An 18678-nucleotide genomic window follows, 5' to 3' on the forward strand; every position below is an offset into this window, starting at 1 on the left:
CCCCAGGGCAGATGTGAAGACACATAATTTATATATTCAAAATGCCTGATTCTAAAGAAAATGAATAAAGGAAAAGTCCCTTTGTAAAACAGATTGGTGAGGAATTTAAACTGTATCTTACCTCAGATCTTTTACAAAGGATATATATTAACAGGAAAGGAAATAACAGGAATCTATGAGGATGATGGAGAAGGAAATATAAGGAGACTGAGTGAACATATTACTGTATCAGGTCTATTAACACTATAAATAATATTGAAAATATTTAAGGAATTAGTAATTAAAGTTACTTCAAACTTCATCATTTTAATTAGTTCATTCAGTAAGAGGTTAATGTTTACTTGACCAAAACTTATCTCCTAGAAGCTGACCTACCAGAAAAGAAACTGGCTCAGGCAGAGCCCCATAGAAAGCTGTCACAGTAAAGTGGTTATGCAATTGCTTTTGGTCAAGAACAAGACTTGATCCTGCCAATGAAAGGTTTGTGCTTTTCCGTGCACAAATATTGGACTGGCAGGATAGGACTGGGGCCAAAATTCTGCTGTTATGTTGCTATTGTGTCTTGACCCTGATCTAATTAAGAGGGGGTACTTTAGGGGTGCCTGGGTGGCTCAGTTGGTTAAGCGTCCTACTTTGGCTCAGGTCATGATCTCATGGTTTGTGAGTTCGAGCCCCAAGATGGGCTCTGTGCTCACAGCTCAGAGCCTGCACCCTGCTTCAGGTTCTGGGTCTCCCTTTCTCTGTGCTCCTCCCTTGCTCATGCTCTGTCTTTCTCTCCTTCAAAAATAAATAAGCATTCAAAAAAAATTTAAGACGGGGTACTTTATCACTCATTCAGCGTAAGAGATCCTGTGGCCCAAGGATCAGCATCCCTTTCCTGGAGTGTGATGTTGTGCCTTGCTAGATTTCTGGATATGTACTAGAATATCAGGGACCTGTACACCTGCTACCACTGCTAACCCTGTGTGTTTTCCCAATGATCACACTTTCAACAGTCTGGGCATTTGTGCACTTGTCCATTTGCTCTCATTTGTGGTACAGTCAGCTCCATAGTCAAATTTAGGAGTAAGCTGTGTTATGTTCTTCGAGAAAATAAGAGCTTTGTTTTGTTTTGTTTTGGATTACTTTGGTCACTTAGAATTGCCAATACAGGAATATTGTATTGTGTCTTGCTATTCCTTTTCTTCTCAATATTTATAGATATTTGTAAGGCATTTAATTCTCATTTCACAACAAACTATCTTCATAAAAAATAAGGAAAGAAGCTGACAAGATTATTTGATGATATTACACTTTACCATGGGTACACTGGTCTACTGTTAGAATGTCATAACCTAATGGAAGTTAACTCAATTATAGATTTACATGGAGTTGAAAACCTAATTCATTTTCTTATACAATAATTAGTGATTGCTATCTGCAACATGCCTATATAGCTACAAATGTTGTTTAGGCCTACGGTAGGGATTTTGCTTAGTCAAAGTTGTCAAAGGCTCACCAGAGAATGACACCTAATTTGTGATATGACCGTTGAGTAGAAATCAAGCAAGTATAGATGAAAAGGCATCTTATTCTGGGTAAACAAAAGCAAGCATAAAGGACCTAAAGCATGTGGGGGCATGACAGAAGAAAATGAAATAAAAGTAGTGTTTTGCTCAAAGAAGATAAAGAAGAGTTTTGTACACCCTGCAGCAGGAGAATTTGGTTGGGGCCAGGTCTTGTGGCTTATAGACCAAACTGGTGAACTGCGAATTGATCCTAAGAGCATTTTAAGGACAAAGAATCATAATTTGGAGAATGACACAGTTATATGAGTTTGGACAATATATCTCTGACTATGTTATAGAGAATTCAGATTAGATGAGGTTAGGAGGTGTTTTCAGTAGTTCAGACGAGACATAATGATATCTTGGGTAAAGGTTGTGGTAGTACAGTCAAAAATAGTTGATCAAAACAGAGTTGTTTACAGTGTTGCATGTACTTGCTGATGATTGAATATGGAAGTGTAAGAAAGTAATTCAAGAATGACTTACACAGTTGGATGGTGGTACAGTTCACTGAAATTGGGAACAGTGGGAAAAGAATAGGGTTTAAGGAAAAAGATGGTGAGATCAGTTTTGAGTTTATTGATTTGGAATGCTTTGTGACATTCTTCTAATAGGAGATATTTTATGGTCAGTTATACACATCAATCAGAAGCCAGGCAGAGAAGTCTGGAATGGTAGTACACATGTTCCATTTAATTGCAAATAGGTTTCCCATAAATAGGCGATAGAAACAACTGTGGATCATTTAAGCAGATGTGTGTGTGTTTATTGGAAAGATTTTTATTAGACAAGGGTTTTCTAATATGACCACAGAACCAGGCTCAGAAAACAATTAAGAGCAAAGAATGCAAGGTGGCTAAATCCAAGCAAAAAATCCCCGAGCCCATCTGGTGAGAACACTGATACCCCCATCTCATACACCTCCTACCCCTTTGTGCCACAGGATATTGGATATTGCAAGCACCGCTGTTGCTACTGGGACTGCAAACAAGAAGCTGCTGTTGTGCCTGCTGCTAACGTGAAAATGAGTCCTTTAACGTTTGTGATGATTTGTCTTCCTAGTTGGAGACTCAAATTGCTAGGCATGTGCACCTGATTATCCAACCTAGAACATATGCCTGTGCTGGAAATGTGCATCTCTGTAGCTTCTCTGCAGCCCAACTGGTCTCATTCAGTGCAGAGTCCTTCGCTCATAGCAATGGGTTTCAGACAATGAGCAAGCAACATTGTGACAAATGTCCAGGCCAGTCCAGGCATTATACTGACTATGTAATGGATTTAATGATTTCTTAAGGAGAGAATACAGTTGAGAAAATGAAAATGCTTCCATGTAGAAGTTCATCTATATAATTATTCTTATATGGCCAAACATGTCTCAGAAAGATTTCAGTGTGACAATCCTTAATTTTTGTCCCTATACATCTTTGTGTATTTGTTTGATTGACTTAATAACCTGAGTTTACCCTTCCGTGATTGCTTTCATGCTGGAGTATAATAAGGAATTATGTATAACAAGCAGTTTATCTCAGGAGTCCTTTCTTTTAATGATACTCTGCAAGTGAGCATTTTCACCTCTAGTAAGGCAGAAAGAAAGTGGTGAATATTATTGGGCCAGACTGATGGTTAAAAATAATCAAAGACTGTGACTTTAAAGATGAATTAGTATTGAGGCAACTTATTATTTTTTAGCACAGTCTATCTACTATGGACTGAATTGGATCCCTTCCCCCCCACCACCAATTCAGGTATCGAAGCCTTAACAACCCCTTCCCTCCATGTGACTGCTTTGGACATAGGTCTTTAAAGAGGTAGTCTAGGCTAATGATGTCATGAAGATGATGTCCTGATACAATAGAACTGGTGCCCTTCTAAAAAGAGGAAGAAACCAAAGCTTTCTTTCCAAAATATGAGAACACAGTGAGAAGGCAGCCATTTCTACAGGCAAGGAAGAGAGCTCTCAGGAGAAATCCAACATGCTGACACCTTGATCTTGGACTTCCCAGTTTCCAGAACTGTGAGAAAAACATTCCTGTTGTTTAAGCATCCCAGGCATCCCAGGCTATGCTGTTTTTTAACGGAGCCTGAGAAGACTAAAGCACTGTCTACCTTCTACTGATTTGTACTCCCTGCAGTTTTAGGAAAAGATGAGAAGACTCGCATTTTCCAACTTTGACTGAATGATGGAGAGCTACAAAGATCAGTAGTTATAATACCATGATAATGTTTGAAGAATTCTCTATGAACCCATAGAATAAAAATGACCTGTATTAAACAAAACAAGTCATATTTACCATACATAAATAAATATATTTTCTGAATTCTAATACAATAATGAATTGTATATATTACTATAGGTAAACCACCTATTTATATATTAGGCAGAATTTATTACTGAGAATATTACTGAGAATATTACTGAGAATTTATATATTAGGCAGAATTTATTACTGAGAATACTAAGAACTTTTTAATATAACTATATGTTAATAGTGAAATCATTAAAATGTTTTAAAACCTGCTAATATCCATGTGTGGGACATGCATCATGATGAATATATTGAGTTTACATTATTTTATATTATATACATATTTATTTGCAAAAATATAATTGCCCTTTGAGAAGTTATACATTTTTCTTATATTCATTTAAGACAATGGTGACTTTCAAAAATCTACTATTATTACTCAAGATTAACAGCAAATACTGCATTATTTTCTAGAAGCGAATGAGATGTTTAATGGGCCTGTCAAAACAAATTAAGACCTTATCAAAGGAATTTAGCAATAATTGCTAAAATAATTTTTACCAGAAATATACACATATCATATTATCTGTGACCAAAGCTTCTACCTTTCATTCTCAATGTCCTCTCTCAATGTCCTCTCTTTATTTTAGCTTATTATATTGCTTTTCTTTCTATGTCATATAAGCAAAAAATAATTAAATCTAGAAAAAAATTGACTATATGTATTCTTTTATTTAACTAAGAAGTCTTTAGGGCCTTTAATATTATCTATGTAAACAAGATTTACATTAAAATACTTTTTGTCTTGGCCCTAAGGAATATCATCAATTGAGTCAGGACAGGATAGAAAATTAATTTAGGAGGGGTGCCTGGGTGGCTCAGTTGGCTAAGCAGTTGACTCTTGATTTCTGCTCATGATCTCAGGAGCCCCTCCTAGGACTCGGCACTAACAGCCGGGACCCTGCTTAGGATTCACTCTTCCTCTCTCTCTGCCTCTTCCTCCACTCTCTCTCTCTCTTCTTCCCTCTCTAAAATTTGGGACGCCTGGGTGGCTCAGTTGGTTAGGCGTCCAACTTCAGCTCAGGTCATGATTTCACAGTTTGTGAGTTCGAGCCCCGTGTTGGGCTCTGTGCTGACAGCTCAGAGCCTGGAGCCTGCTTCGGATTCTGTGACTCCCTCTCTCTCTGCCCCTCCCCCACTTGTGCTCTGTCTCTCTCTGTCTCTCAAAAATAAATAAATGTAAATAAATAAATACACAAACAAACTTAAAAAAAAGAAAATTAACTTAGGAGACTATAGCACATATGTACAAATTGATTTCAAATTTAGTTCATGAAATATTATTAATGTACATTGAAGTTTATAATTTTTAGGAAAATTGTCTTACTTTAGAATTTTGAATAATTATTCCCTTTTACATCCTAGATTAAAAATAATTTTCTTGTAATTAATCTCAAATGTTTAATTATATGTATTAATGTGTTGGCCAATAGTATAGGTAACAACGTGAACTGTTACATTAGTTCAATTACAATTCTTCCTAGAACTCAATTAGAATTCATCAAAAAAGAATAGTTAGATTGGACAATGTTTGTGGATTTTTTCTGAACTGAATATAGGGTTTGAGTATTAAAAGGAAGCTGCTGAAAAAACAAAATTTGTATGAGAAAGACAACATAAGATGATTACATTTCAAACTTCTTTTAAATGTATTTGCATGATAATTTTAATCAACCAAAAATATCCTATGACTCTATAAGATATTTACAATAATCTTGCAACTAAAATTTAACTTTTGATAGTCATTATTTTGCCTTACTGTCCCCTTACTAACTTATGAAGGTCATCACCTTTTAACTATAGAAACTATATACAAATTGGTGGATATTTGCAATGAACTGTGGCTTCTTTGCATTTAACCTACACATTTTTAGGAGAATTTCAGCTTCAAACTTCCCTTCCTTTTTGCCTTTTTTTATAGTGCAGTACAGGTGTGTGACCTAGGTCCGACAATTCAGACCCAATTTGAGATTCAATTTTTAAAGTAATAAAGAAACAGATGCTTGGTTGAATTAATATTCTGAAAAGAGTGGGAGTGGAGGCATCCAGATTTTGAAGGTGGAAACTGTCCTGAGTCAAATATTCAGCACTGCTATGACACATTCATTAGATAGCATACTGGAAAGTATCATAGAGAAGACCAAGAAAAAAATATTTACGATGAAAGAAAAACTCACTATTACATGTAGATGGACTCAAACTCATCACTCCATGTTTCTCTTTCTCATAAAGGTTTTGCATAAGTCCACTCTTGGTCTAATACAATGGGGCAATATTTGTATATTTCCATTTAGGAGTTGTTTGCTATTCCTGACCCCTTCTCCCCGCCAAGGAAAAAACAATGTTAATTAAAGTGTTGGGTGTTTAGTTTTTGTTTTCAGTCTCAACTGGCTTTATGGTATAAAACCAAGGTATTTTCTGTTTGCAAGAGGTAAACATTAAATATAATGATTTTTATAAACCTCCCTGTGAAAATGGGATGCCATTGGACTCATAGCAAAAATTTTTTTACTCTAGTAGAAAAATTTTAATCTAGAGAATTTTTACTCTGATATTTAGAGCACTAGATAAAGGGTAATTTTATTTATAAAGTTAACAAAAGTTCTTTTGGCCAAGGTGGAGAAGGAGAGGAAAGGGAGAGCCAGATGGAAGATGAGTATCAACAGAAATAATTAGAAATCTCAAAGACAGAGATTTCTGCTCCTTTCTTCTCCTAAAATTTTGGAAGACAACGTGCAGTGGGTGCTGTCCAAGGTATAGTAAAGCTTACATGTAGCATTTTAGAAAGAAAAGGAATCTGAAATAGTATCATTTTGTTTCTCAGGGACTGTGTGTGTGATGGAGAATATCCAAGTTTTCCAGAGGGAGATCATTCTGGACAGCTGCTTTCAGACCCAGTGAAGTCTGGGATTAAGATCACGTAAGTATAAAAAGGAAATTCCTCTCAATACGATGACTTAAGAAGGAACACGACTGAAAACTTTCTTCAAAGAGGTCAATGTGGCTGGAGGACAGTGACTACAGATATGGTAGTAATAGACTAGGGGATAAAAGAAGGATTACAAGTTTTAGGATCTTGGGAGACATGCAATGATTTTGGTGTTCGTTCTAGATAAATAGGAAACCATTGCAAAATTTTTTAGCACAGAACTTGCATGAGAACTTTTATTTTAACAGGATTATAATATCTGCTGTGTTAAATACAGAAAAAAAAAGTCAGAGCGGAGTAAAGAAGATACTGTTGCAGTAAATCAGGTTAGAAATTATGGTGGCTTAGCTTAGAATGTTAGCAATAAAAGGGATGAGTAGTCAGAGGCTGGATTTATTTTGAAGGTAGGGTCAAGATGATTTGTTGATTATGCATGTCTGAGCTCTGAGAGAAAGAGAAGAGTTAAAGCTTCCTTTAGTTTTTTTCCTGACTATATTCAAGGATAGCTTATCATTAAGTTGAGGAAGAATGTAGGTGGAACGGGTTTGAGAGGTGCTGGAGTACAGCAGATGAATTTTGAACATGTTAAAATTAGAATGGTTATTATACTTCCAAGATAAATTATTAAATAGTAATGTCTATAGCCTCTGGAAAGTCTACAAGGAATTACCCTGAAAATATAAATTTGGGAGTAATCAGTAGACAGATGATATTGCGTGCCGTGGAAATGAATGAGTTCTCCAGGAGATTGAGTGTAGATATAAAGAAGTTCAAGGACTGTCCCTTAGTGAATTTCCACTTCACAAGTTCATAAACTAGGGAATAAACTAGGGAATAAACTAGGGAAACTAACTGAGAGGCAGCGACCAGAGACGTAGAAATAAGATCAATTACTGTTCTGTGGTGGAAGCAAATATAGAAACCTTTCCAAGGAGGAGTAATGTGAAAAATGCTGTTGATTAGTCAAAGAAGATTCAGACCAAGAATTGACCATTAAGTTAGACATCCCCTGTGTTCCATCTATTCATCCTATTTTTTTTCCTATTTTTTTCCTTCCCACCAACAAAACACAACCACTGATCAAACACTAATCTTTTTAGTCTCTTTATAACTTTATCTTTTCCAGAATGTCATATAGTTCAAATCATACAGTGGATAGACTTTCAGATTGTCTTCTTTCACTAAGTTGTATGTCTTTTTTGTGTTAGTACACTATTTAAATCAATTAATAATATGATGTGGCATGGATGCACAACCGTTTGTTTATCCATCTACCTTTTGAAAGATAACTTTGTTGCTTTCAGTTGGGGCAAGTAAGGATAAAGCTATAAGTATTTCTCTAGGTATACATTTTTTTAAGCTTACTTATTTTATTTTTGAGACAGAGAGAGAGAGCAGGGAGGGGCAAAGAGAGAGGGAGAAAATGAGAATCCCAAGCAAGTTTCACACTGTCAGCACAGAGCCTGACACCTGACCTGGGGCTGGAACCCATGAACCGTGAGATCATGACCTGGGCCAAAATCAAGTCAGATGCTTAACCGACTGAGCCACCCAGGCACTCCTCTGTTGGCATACATTTTTAACTCATTTTGGTAAATAAGAAGTACAGTTGATGAATCATATAAGACTATGCTTACTTTTGCAAGTAACTGCCAAATATTCTTCCAAAATGGCTGTACCATTTTGCATTACTACCAGCAGTGAATGAGAGTTAATATTACTCTGCATCCTCTGACAATTGGGTATTGTCAGCTTTTTAATTTTTTTTTTATTTTAACCATTTGTAGTATGTGTGCAGTGGTATTTTGTTGTTAATATGTACTTCCCTAATGACACATGATATTGAGCATCTTTGTATGCTTATTTGCCATCTTATATCTTCTTTGGTGAGGTCTCTGTTCAGATCTCCCATCCATTTTTAATTTTTTTCTTATTGTAGCACTTTAAGAGTTCTTTGTATATTTTGGATAACAATATTTTATTAGATATGTGTTTTGCAAGTATTTTCTCCCAGTCTGTGGCTTTTTCATTCTCTTAATGGAATCTTTGGCAGACCAAAAGGTATCTAAAAGTGATTTCCTGGGGCACCTGGTTGGCTCAGTTGGTTAAGCGTGCGACTTCAGCACAGGTCATGATCTCACGGTCTGTGAGTTTGAGCCCCGTGTCGGGCTCTGTGCCGACAGCTGGGAGCCTGGAGCCTGCTTTGGATTCTGTGTCTTCATCTCTTTCTGCCCCTCCCCCACTCATGCTCTCTCTGTCTCTCTAAAATACATAACATTAAAAAAATTAAAAAAATAAAAATAAAATAAATAAAATAAAAAGTAATTACCAAACTCAAGCTCATGTGGATTTCTTCCTAGTAACTTCTAGGAGCTTTATAGTTTTGCATATTATACTTAGGTCTGAGGTTTATTTTGAGTTTATTTTTGCAAAAACTTTTAAGATCTGTGGATATAAAATTGAGTGCCAATTTTGGGTATAGGGATATTGTATGGGAACATCCAAAGCCATAGGTATTCATTCATTAACAAAAATTTATTATGTATCAACCATTTGCAGAGCCCATTCTAGATGCTGACAAGGACTAGATTTCCTTCTATTACCAAGCAATGCATCACCTATCAAATTCCTTCTTCTAATACTGACACGATCATAACAACAAACAAAGTTAAAGTCTCTGTCCTGGACTGAAAGTACAATCAATGTTTGAGAATATCAGTCCAGCAGATTACTATTCATATTCTTTTCTTCTTTCTAGACATGAAATTTTATTTCATTTCACAGCTTCTTTTTTGGTTAGATGCGGTCATAAGAATGTGTTCTGGTCAATGGAATGTGAATGGAAAGGATATGGACCACTTGTGGATCTGGCCCATAAAATCTCCTAAGTAATTCTCCCTCAACATTTGGTCTTTCCCACATTTACCAAATGAATAGACAATATCAGAGGACTTAGTGAAACAATGGGTCATGGGATAGAAGGCGTCTGGATCCTTGAATTGCCGTGTATCAGATTGTTGCACCCATTCTGCTGACTCCACTAAACTGTGCATTAGACAAAATTAAAAGTGTGGTTGAATTAATGGCATTGGAGTTGTTAATTTTAAACTTATACTGACAGGGGCGCCTAGGTGGTGCAGTCGGTTAAGCGTCCGACTTCAGCCAGGTCACGATCTCGCGGTCCGTGAGTTCGAGCCCCGCGTCAGGCTCTGGGCTGATGGCTCAGAGCCTGGAGCCTGTTTCCGATTCTGTGTCTCCCTCTCTCTCTGCCCCTCCCCCATTCATGCTCTGTCTCTCTCTGTCCCAAAAAAATAAATAAACGTTGAAAAAAAAATTTAAACTTATACTGACAAAAAAAATCACTCTGCTGAAACTGTCACCCTTTAAACACTAAGCAAGCTCCTCCTGCCAACAAATGTAGGCAATAGGTAAAAACAGTTACATGCTTTCAGAAGCTAGTAAGTAATGTAAATAAGTGAAGCATGATATACTTATTGCTGAAGAGATCTTATGCCTAAAGACACCAGCAATTATTCAAATGTCAGTTTGTTGTTTTCTTTTGTGTTGCTGTTATGATTCCGTCAGTATTTGTAAGATGCTTGATGTCCATGATTTTGCTTATCTTATTCAGCATATTATCCTAAGATGTACTTGGCCCACAGATGACAATAAATTTGTTTTTCTTTCTAATAAAAGGATGATTGATGATGTGAATAGAATGTGGGATAGAGTCAAAAGTACCTTTATATTTATCAGTATACTCTCCTTATCCACCTACTAGGACATAAAGACTGTAACTTATTTATTTTTATGTCCTTATAACATTTAGAACCTTGCTTCTTATATATAATACTATCAATAAATGATTGTTGAATAAATGCTCAATAAATACTTGTTGAATTGACTTTTAGGCTTGGTCTCCTTCCATAAATATGAAATGAATTCATTTTATATAGTCTTTTAAAATTGCTTTTGTCTGTAAATTCATATTTTCTCCTCAGAGGCAAAACTCCATGATCAATGTGAAGGATTGTTTTTCTTCCTCCTACAAGGTATGTATTTCTTCAGAATAGGAAGTACACGCATTACGGAGATTTAGAGACACCAAGAGAATTGGCAATCAAGTAGCTCAGTTTCTTTTATTTCTACAAGGGGTGAAAGGCCTTAGGAGTTCATGAGACAGTAAAATTAATGATGCATCCTAATTAGGTAAATGTTCAGGTTCTTTCCCTGATTGCAATACTGTATAAAATACAAGGAGAAAATGATCAAATTGCTTCATATCTATCTTTCCATGAAAATAAAAATCCTCCTACATCCTGTCAGTCACTCTGTTGTGGTCTCATTTTGATCTCACATTTCTGTTAATATTTTGCTAATTCTCACTGGCTTCTGCACTTACTATTATATTATGCTTAGTATCTTTTCTTCATACCATCTAATTTTCATATACTCTTCAAATGTAATGATTATTATTTACTTTCTTACCTGCATCAATATTTGTTACAACCAAATCAGCATGCATTGGCTGCTAATATGTGTAAGACTCTATGCTAGCAGTATGTAGTAAATGAGTAAAGCCATATACTATTATAAATTCTTAAATTTTTAGTTTATTTCCGGAGACTAGAGCTATTGTCTAGTTGTCCCCACCCTGGTTTCTATTCATGCTCTATGTAACCATGTTGGATGAATCACCCTGCTTTTTGAGGAAATCAAGTTTCAACCTGATGAAAGACAGTGGTTTGTTCAATATCTGGAGGAATGGAATGCCCATGAAGCAAGAATTTGCTGCAAAATCTTAAAATTCCTAGAGAGGAGAGAACATACTACTTATTTTTGAACTCTTTGCATGACTGGCTTTATTAGTTTCCTGTTGCTGCTGTTACAAATTACCACAAACGTATAGTGTCTTAAAAAAAACACAAATTATTAACTCAACGATTTTGTAGGTCAGAAGTCTAAAATGGATTAGCAGGGCTTAATTTCTTCTGAAAGCTCTAGGGTATCATCTGTTTCCTGCCCTTTTTCAGCTTCTAGAGGGTGTCTCAACTGCATTCCTTGGCTAATGGTCCCTCGTCCTTCCATCTGTTTCTGTCATCACATGTCTTTCTCTGACTCCATCCTTTTGCCTTTCTCTTATAAAGATGTTTGTGATTATATAAGGAAGACACAGCTCGTCTAGGCTGCTCTCTATATTTCAAGGTCCTTACCCTTGTGAAATTTACAAAACTCCTTAAATTACTCAAGGTAACACAGTCACACATCCTGGGAATTAGAATGTGGATGTTATGGGAAATTTTATTCTTTCTACCAGACCAAATAATCATTGAAATTCAGATACAAGGAAGGATTGTAAGGAAGCTGTATCTTATCATATCTTGAATGTTTTCAAAATTGTTACTTTTATAAGTTACTTCAAAAATTGTGCAAGTTTGGGGCACCTGGGTGGCTCAGTCGGTTAAACATCCAACTTCAGCTTAGGTCGCGAAGTAATCTTGTAGTTCTTGAGTTTGAGCCCCACGTTGGCTCTGTGCTGGCAGCTCAGAGCCTGAAGCCTGCTTCAGATTCTGAGTCTTCCTCTCTCTCTCTGCCCCTCCCCCACTCATGCTTGTGTGGGCTCTCTCTCTCAAGAGTAAACATTAAAAAAACTTTTAAAATAGTGACGTTTATTCATGTCAGTTGATAATGCATTAATCCATATGACCACTACCCCAATGAACATATTTTGGTCATTGTACTCATGAATAGATTTTGGAACTATAAATAATTTAGAAACAATCATTTTTGTGAATATCAAATATCTTAATTCTAAGAAGTCTGATTAGCAAAATGTTATATAAACTGATAGTTTTATGATTCAGCTCATAATATTAGAAACTTTTCTCTCTTCTATAAATATATTTTACTTGCAAAAGTTGACAGTTGAAGAATTTACTAACACATATCTTATTTCCAACAAGTTAGAAATATAATATGGTGGATAAAAACAGCTCAATTGTTTCTTTTAGTAATCAATAATAGTGCTTTAATTTCTTCATACTTTATTTCCCTTATTCTCAAATAAATGAAATGCTTTAATTTACAGCATGGTGAAAGGATAAATTAGTGTGATGGATAATAAGGTATTTATAAAAATACAAAGTCTCATGCAATAGGAAGGGGTCATCATTTTAAAAATGGTTTACTAAGGCCAAATATATGTCAAATATTCTGAAAATATTTTGAAAAATGCTGCCACTTAGTAATAACATTTCTAAATGTTGGATAAAAATTAAATACAGTAAGTCCTTGTAGGAATATTAAAGATGGAATGTTAAGTTTAGTACTTAATTTCATCCATTAAATAAACAGTTATTGAGTTCCTTCTCTGTGTAAGGTCTTGTACTAACTGGTGCGGATTCAAAGCAAGAGGGGTGAGCATAAATATGAAAACACAGTCATGGTTTCTCCTTCATGAAATTGATAGTAGGCAGCTTTTTTCTGAAATAGGTTAGGCTCTGAATTCTATTACATGTCTGTGAAGACATTATTAGTCACACAAAAACACATACAGCAATACAGATGCTATTTAACAAATGCTTCCAGAATGCTTCTAGTATCCCAGTAATTTATATGTGATAGAAAAGTGCAACGGGAATCCACCTAGACTTTGGAGTCATAAAACCTGATTTCTAATTCTGAATCTTCTACTTAGTTTGTGACTTTGGACAAATTAATGAAGCTCTTTGAGACTGTCATTGCGTATATGAAGTGCTTGTAACCAACTTGCACAGTAGATATTGAGATAACCTATTTGAAGAGGCAGGTCTATAGTAGGTTCTTCAAAATATTCTATGAATCTACTTACATTTCTCTTTAACAATTAGAAATTTTTATTCAACAACAGATAGGTTTTAAATAAGAGTAGAATTTTTTGATCTTTAAAATGTAAAATAACCAATATATATTCTTTCTCATATGTATTCCATCTTTTGCAATATTTCAGATTAGTGTGAATAAGAGCACATTGAATACATTTAAAAATATGTTCACATTTGCTTTTATTCTTATTTAATCTAAGAACAATAATCCCTTTGAATAATAACTGTCAATGGATTTCGTTATTGATATTTGTCTTTTAGGTTTGTTATTTCCAAAAAAAGTAACTTGCATGTTACTCAAATATTGATGTCTATGAAGGAATGAAGAAGAATGGCTTCAGTCACTCCAGAAAACTGAATATTCCTAAACCACTGAAGTTTTATAACTTTTCTCATATTAAGAAAGCTCTTTGTTAATGGAACATGGATTTATTTTTGCATAATAATGTTTCCATCACAATGTACTGTCTTAGTCTCTGCATTTATTTCTTATTGTACATGTGTGTGTCTGTGTGTATGTGTGTGGTTTCAGATATAAGTTTAATTAACCTTCTTATTTTGAGATGATGGCTTTCTTCTCCATACACTTCTATTTTTTATATCGGTAGGGAAATTTAAAAGTAGAACTGCAGGTGACATGATGGAATGTCCTATTGTGGGTGTAGGAATTATCTACACGTTAAGGTTGTGTAGGGGGTGGTTGGTAATAGTCTAGGAAACAACCTAGTGAAGTACAAAAACACTGAGAATCTTTTCTGAGAAAGTAAAATTACACCAAGAAATGTCCCCCAACTATTGAGGGCAGGGATGGGGTGGGGCGAGGGTGGGGGGAACTGGGGAATATAAACCATGATAGGGAAATAAAAAATTTCTACAATGGAGAGTATTAGTTGTCAACAAAATAAACTCCAATAAGGACACAATTTATTCATCTTTGTACTACCTTCTCTTTCATCTATTCCTTATCCCAATCTTAAACAATAGCTGCTTTAACAGCTAGTGTTACAGTTTAATGGATTTACAATGAATACTACCTAAGAAGTTAGGAAAACTACATTTAAAGTTCCTTGGATTACCGGTTAGTGAATGATTACACGAATCACTTAACCCCTCTGGTTCTCAATTTCTTCATCATAATGAAGGAGTTAGACTCAATGGTCATTAAAGTTCCTTCAAGTTCCAACATACAGTGGTCCCCTCTTATCTCTGGTTTCACTCTCCCCGGTTTCAGTTACCTGCCCGCAGCTTCAGTTTCCGGAAACTTCTGACAAGTAGTCAGAAGGTCAACAGTAGCCTAGCGCTATGTCACAGTGCCTATGTCATTCACCCTACTTCATCTCACCACCTAGGCATTTTATCATCTCACATCATCACAAGGAGAAAAAAGATGAGTATAGTACAATACACACATCACAATACGATACGTGAGAGACACGTTCACATAACTTTTATTACACCATCTTTTTGTAATTGTTCTATTTTATTATTGTTCAACTCTTACTGTGCCTAATACATAAATTCAACTTTATCATAGGTGTGTATGTGGAGGAAAAACATAGTGTATTTAGGGTTCTCTACTATCCATGGTTTTAGGCATCAGCTGAGAGTCTTAGAATGTATCCCCTGTGGATAAGTGGGGAACAGTGCTGTACTTTTTTTGAGATTCAAATATATTGGCTCAGTTTATTTAGCAGCACATTCATTTTATGGAGTAAGGCAAGCAGATGCCTGCACACTTAGGTATTTAAGAAACTTTAGGCACTTTCAAAGAGAAAGATCTAAAACCAAAATAAACATATATCAGAGACTAAAGAAATTTAAATATTCTAATGAGGGAAATTATATATGCATACCTGTGTGTGATATGACCCTTTCATATGCAGGGAACAGTTTGAATTTATTTATCTTCTACATTTTTGGTATAATTTTGATTTAAGGTTAAAACAATCTGAAGCATATTGAGATTTTTATTGACAAAGCAAACTGACTCACAATTTCCCCAATACAATAAATATACCTTGAATATTGCTTTTAGATTAGACATTTTTGTGGATTAATAGTTAACAAATATATCACGTGGTACCTATACCACTAAAAAGAAGGATCCAGGATAGTAAATAAAAACATTACCAGTAATTTAAAATGTGCTTAGATACCCATTGTAGATATGCATTGAGATGATCCAGGAAAAGACATGCTGAGTATAAACTTATAATGTATAACTTTTGAGACAGATCTAAGTACAAACCAGGTAAAAGCTAGCTAACAGATGTAAAAGCCTATGGCTCTATTTTGAGGTTCATCACACTTAATCATATGATTTAGTATAATGCTCAAAGACTTAGCTAGTTTAATAAACTTTAAGTGCTATTAACTATGTTAAAGTTAAGGAAACATGGGTCACAGAATTAATATTTTTTAATCCTGTACTTTTTATTCTCCAAATATTTAAAAGAACATCAATCTTGCATTTATTTTACATATAAAATAAAAATTTTAATATTATACTTTCTAACTTAAGTCAAGTTGGGTCCTCAAAAACCAATTGTATTTCTTTGAATCACAATTTAGGTAAGTAAGTTTAGCAGCATATTAAATCTTACATGAAAAATATGCTGTCTAATACATCACAACTGTTAAGGTTGAGTTTGTAACAAATTTAATTCGGGGTACCCATCCCCCTACCAACATTTGTCAGCCTGCGTAAAACAGAGACATAACACAGAAATGAGCTTTTGGGTAAAATTAGATCACTGAAGAAAAACTTCTGCTCTAGGTCCTTATTAGGGCTGGAACACAGCCTAAGAACAGAAAGAAAAGAAAAGTTATACACACACATGAAATTTTTTCCCTGGACAATTTTGATAGTAATAACGACTATAGATACTTGTGCACATGCACAGTTTGCCTTTATGTTGTAATATGACACTTAGCTATCTCTCTTCTGGGATTTCCTAGTAGAGATTTCTAGAAAATTGATGACTTGAAATAAAGTCTATTCTTATCAATGGAATTTTAATGTCAGATACTTTAGATGAAATTAAAACCATCCTATTTGTATCAGGAATAGCTTATTCTTTATCGTTAAAATTTGGGAATAAGGGGTGTACAGTGTAAGGTATGACAACAATGGAGAAAAAATAATACCGATATTGTACCAGTAAAATATCTGTAACTCAAAATGGCAATAATTTCTGTTAGAGCAAGTCTCCTTTAGTTTTTCACATCCACACTAGTCAGCTTACGCTTGATAAACCAAGTTCACACAATTTGCAAGGTGGATTATTCTGCACACTTAGTGACATGTGATGTAAGCACAATCAAGAGGTGTTTGGCTTCCTCCCTCTTTTACACTCTTCACATAATGAGCAAATGCAGGCTGGGGGTGCTATAGACTCATGAAAACCAGAGGGCTTTCTGAATTTATAGCTATCACCACAACATGCAAATAGCTATCTTGGATGCTAATAATTTGTATCTGGTACAAGAGTTGGAACAAAGATGTACAGGTTAGTAAGGGGTATGGGAGCTTTAAGTTACCTTTAGCTTAAAGCTTACTTATTAAGCTTCAGCTGAATACACATTCTTATTTCTGGAGTGGAAAGAATATCATATTTTAGAGCATGGCCAAAATATATGAAAACCATGGACACGGAGCTACTACAGTACCGGTTTTCTTCATTTTGAGAAAGAAAAGTGTTAGTAAGAAATAAAGGAGATATTTAAATACTCTTCTAACAAGCAAGCGGGAATCAGCTTTACCTGTGTGTAGGTTTGGAATATAAGAACTGAAGCGCCTTAAAGCCTTCATATTGCCTCCTTAAAAGCCCCCTAGTTCAAATTCACCCTTACACGCTGCTATTCTCCTAGGAAGAGGGAAAAGAAAATTTCCACTGACCCAGCTCGTGATTTACATACAGAGAGCAAATAAATGAATGGAGTGGGGGATGGGCCAGTGAGAAGCAATGTGTTTCCTTTTCAACCGCAGAAAATAAGATTACTTACCAAGAACATTTTTATCCAGGGCAAATGTTTATTCCCTCTATCATTCGGCGCCTGAGTCTCTGCAAGAAATCAATTTCCACTCTACCTTTCCCTCCTATTTCTGAAAAAAAGAGAGAGAGGCGGATAATGCTTAAGCTTCAGGGTCCAGAGGAAGGTAGAGCAGAGGGCAAAAGACTCCCACAGCGCTCTTCATCCAGATCCAAGCTCAGACAGGGAACCCATGGGGAGGGAGGGACCTTCCCTAAGGAGGGGACCGAGGGTGGCGAGGGGGGAATCATTTCACAGCCAAAATATAAATCATCTACGAAGAGAGTTACCAGCCCCTAGTCACACAAGCAATCCCCTGGGGAAGTAGGTTTCAAAGAGGAAAGGGAAGTTCCTCACTTGAAAGAGAGGGAGAGAGAGAGAGAGAGAGAGAGAGAGAGACGAGAGACTGCGATTTGGGTTGGGGTTTGGGCTTGTAGAAGGGATGGGACCGTGGAGAGGAAAAGAGAGAAGGAACAAAGCTAATCTTACCCGATCGATCAGGCGATCGTGCGTGCTGTATCGGGATACGAAAATGGCAAGATAATGCATTCGGCAGCAAAGCCATTTCTAGCACTCTCTCCCTCGGTAACTGTGCAGGAACCAGAGGGGCCGCGAGAACCTCACAGACTGTCACCCGCCTCCCCAGGAACGGTCCTCAGAACCTCCAAAGCCCCAGCTTCTAAAACAAGGCATTTGGAGCTGAGGTTTCGGGTGGAACCGAATTGCCTTGAGTCGCGGGCTGCAGAATTCTCCGAGAAAACAGGACCCGGGAGGGCTCCCGCTGCCGCCGCTGCAGCTGCTAACAACCGCTCCAGGCCCCCGCGCCCGAGCCTCCGGCACAGCGCCCCCGAGAGCGCCCGGCCACTCGGCCTCCTCCGCATCTTCAGCCCCTCGATTACCACCCCCCCCCTCCCCCGCCCCAGTGCAAACCTCTGATGATTTGGTCGTCCTAAAGTGACCACAGGGGCTTATTTGGGAGGGGGGGGGGGGTGTGCTGGGAT

General features: G+C 36.3%; 1 long non-coding RNA gene across 1 annotated transcript; it reads right to left on the reverse strand.

The window, feature by feature from the left end:
* Positions 1-15594: 15594 nt before the first annotated feature.
* Positions 15595-18478, reverse strand: LOC122476470. The gene is made up of 3 exons (XR_006295499.1): positions 18167-18478; positions 17651-17750; positions 15595-16446 (listed from the first exon to the last, which is right to left on the reverse strand). It is a non-coding gene; the product is annotated as an uncharacterized LOC122476470 (long non-coding RNA).
* Positions 18479-18678: the final 200 nt, after the last annotated feature.

The sequence above is a fragment of the Prionailurus bengalensis genome, chromosome E4 (genome assembly GCF_016509475.1).
Source record: "Prionailurus bengalensis isolate Pbe53 chromosome E4, Fcat_Pben_1.1_paternal_pri, whole genome shotgun sequence".
Lineage (NCBI taxonomy): Eukaryota > Metazoa > Chordata > Mammalia > Carnivora > Felidae > Prionailurus > Prionailurus bengalensis.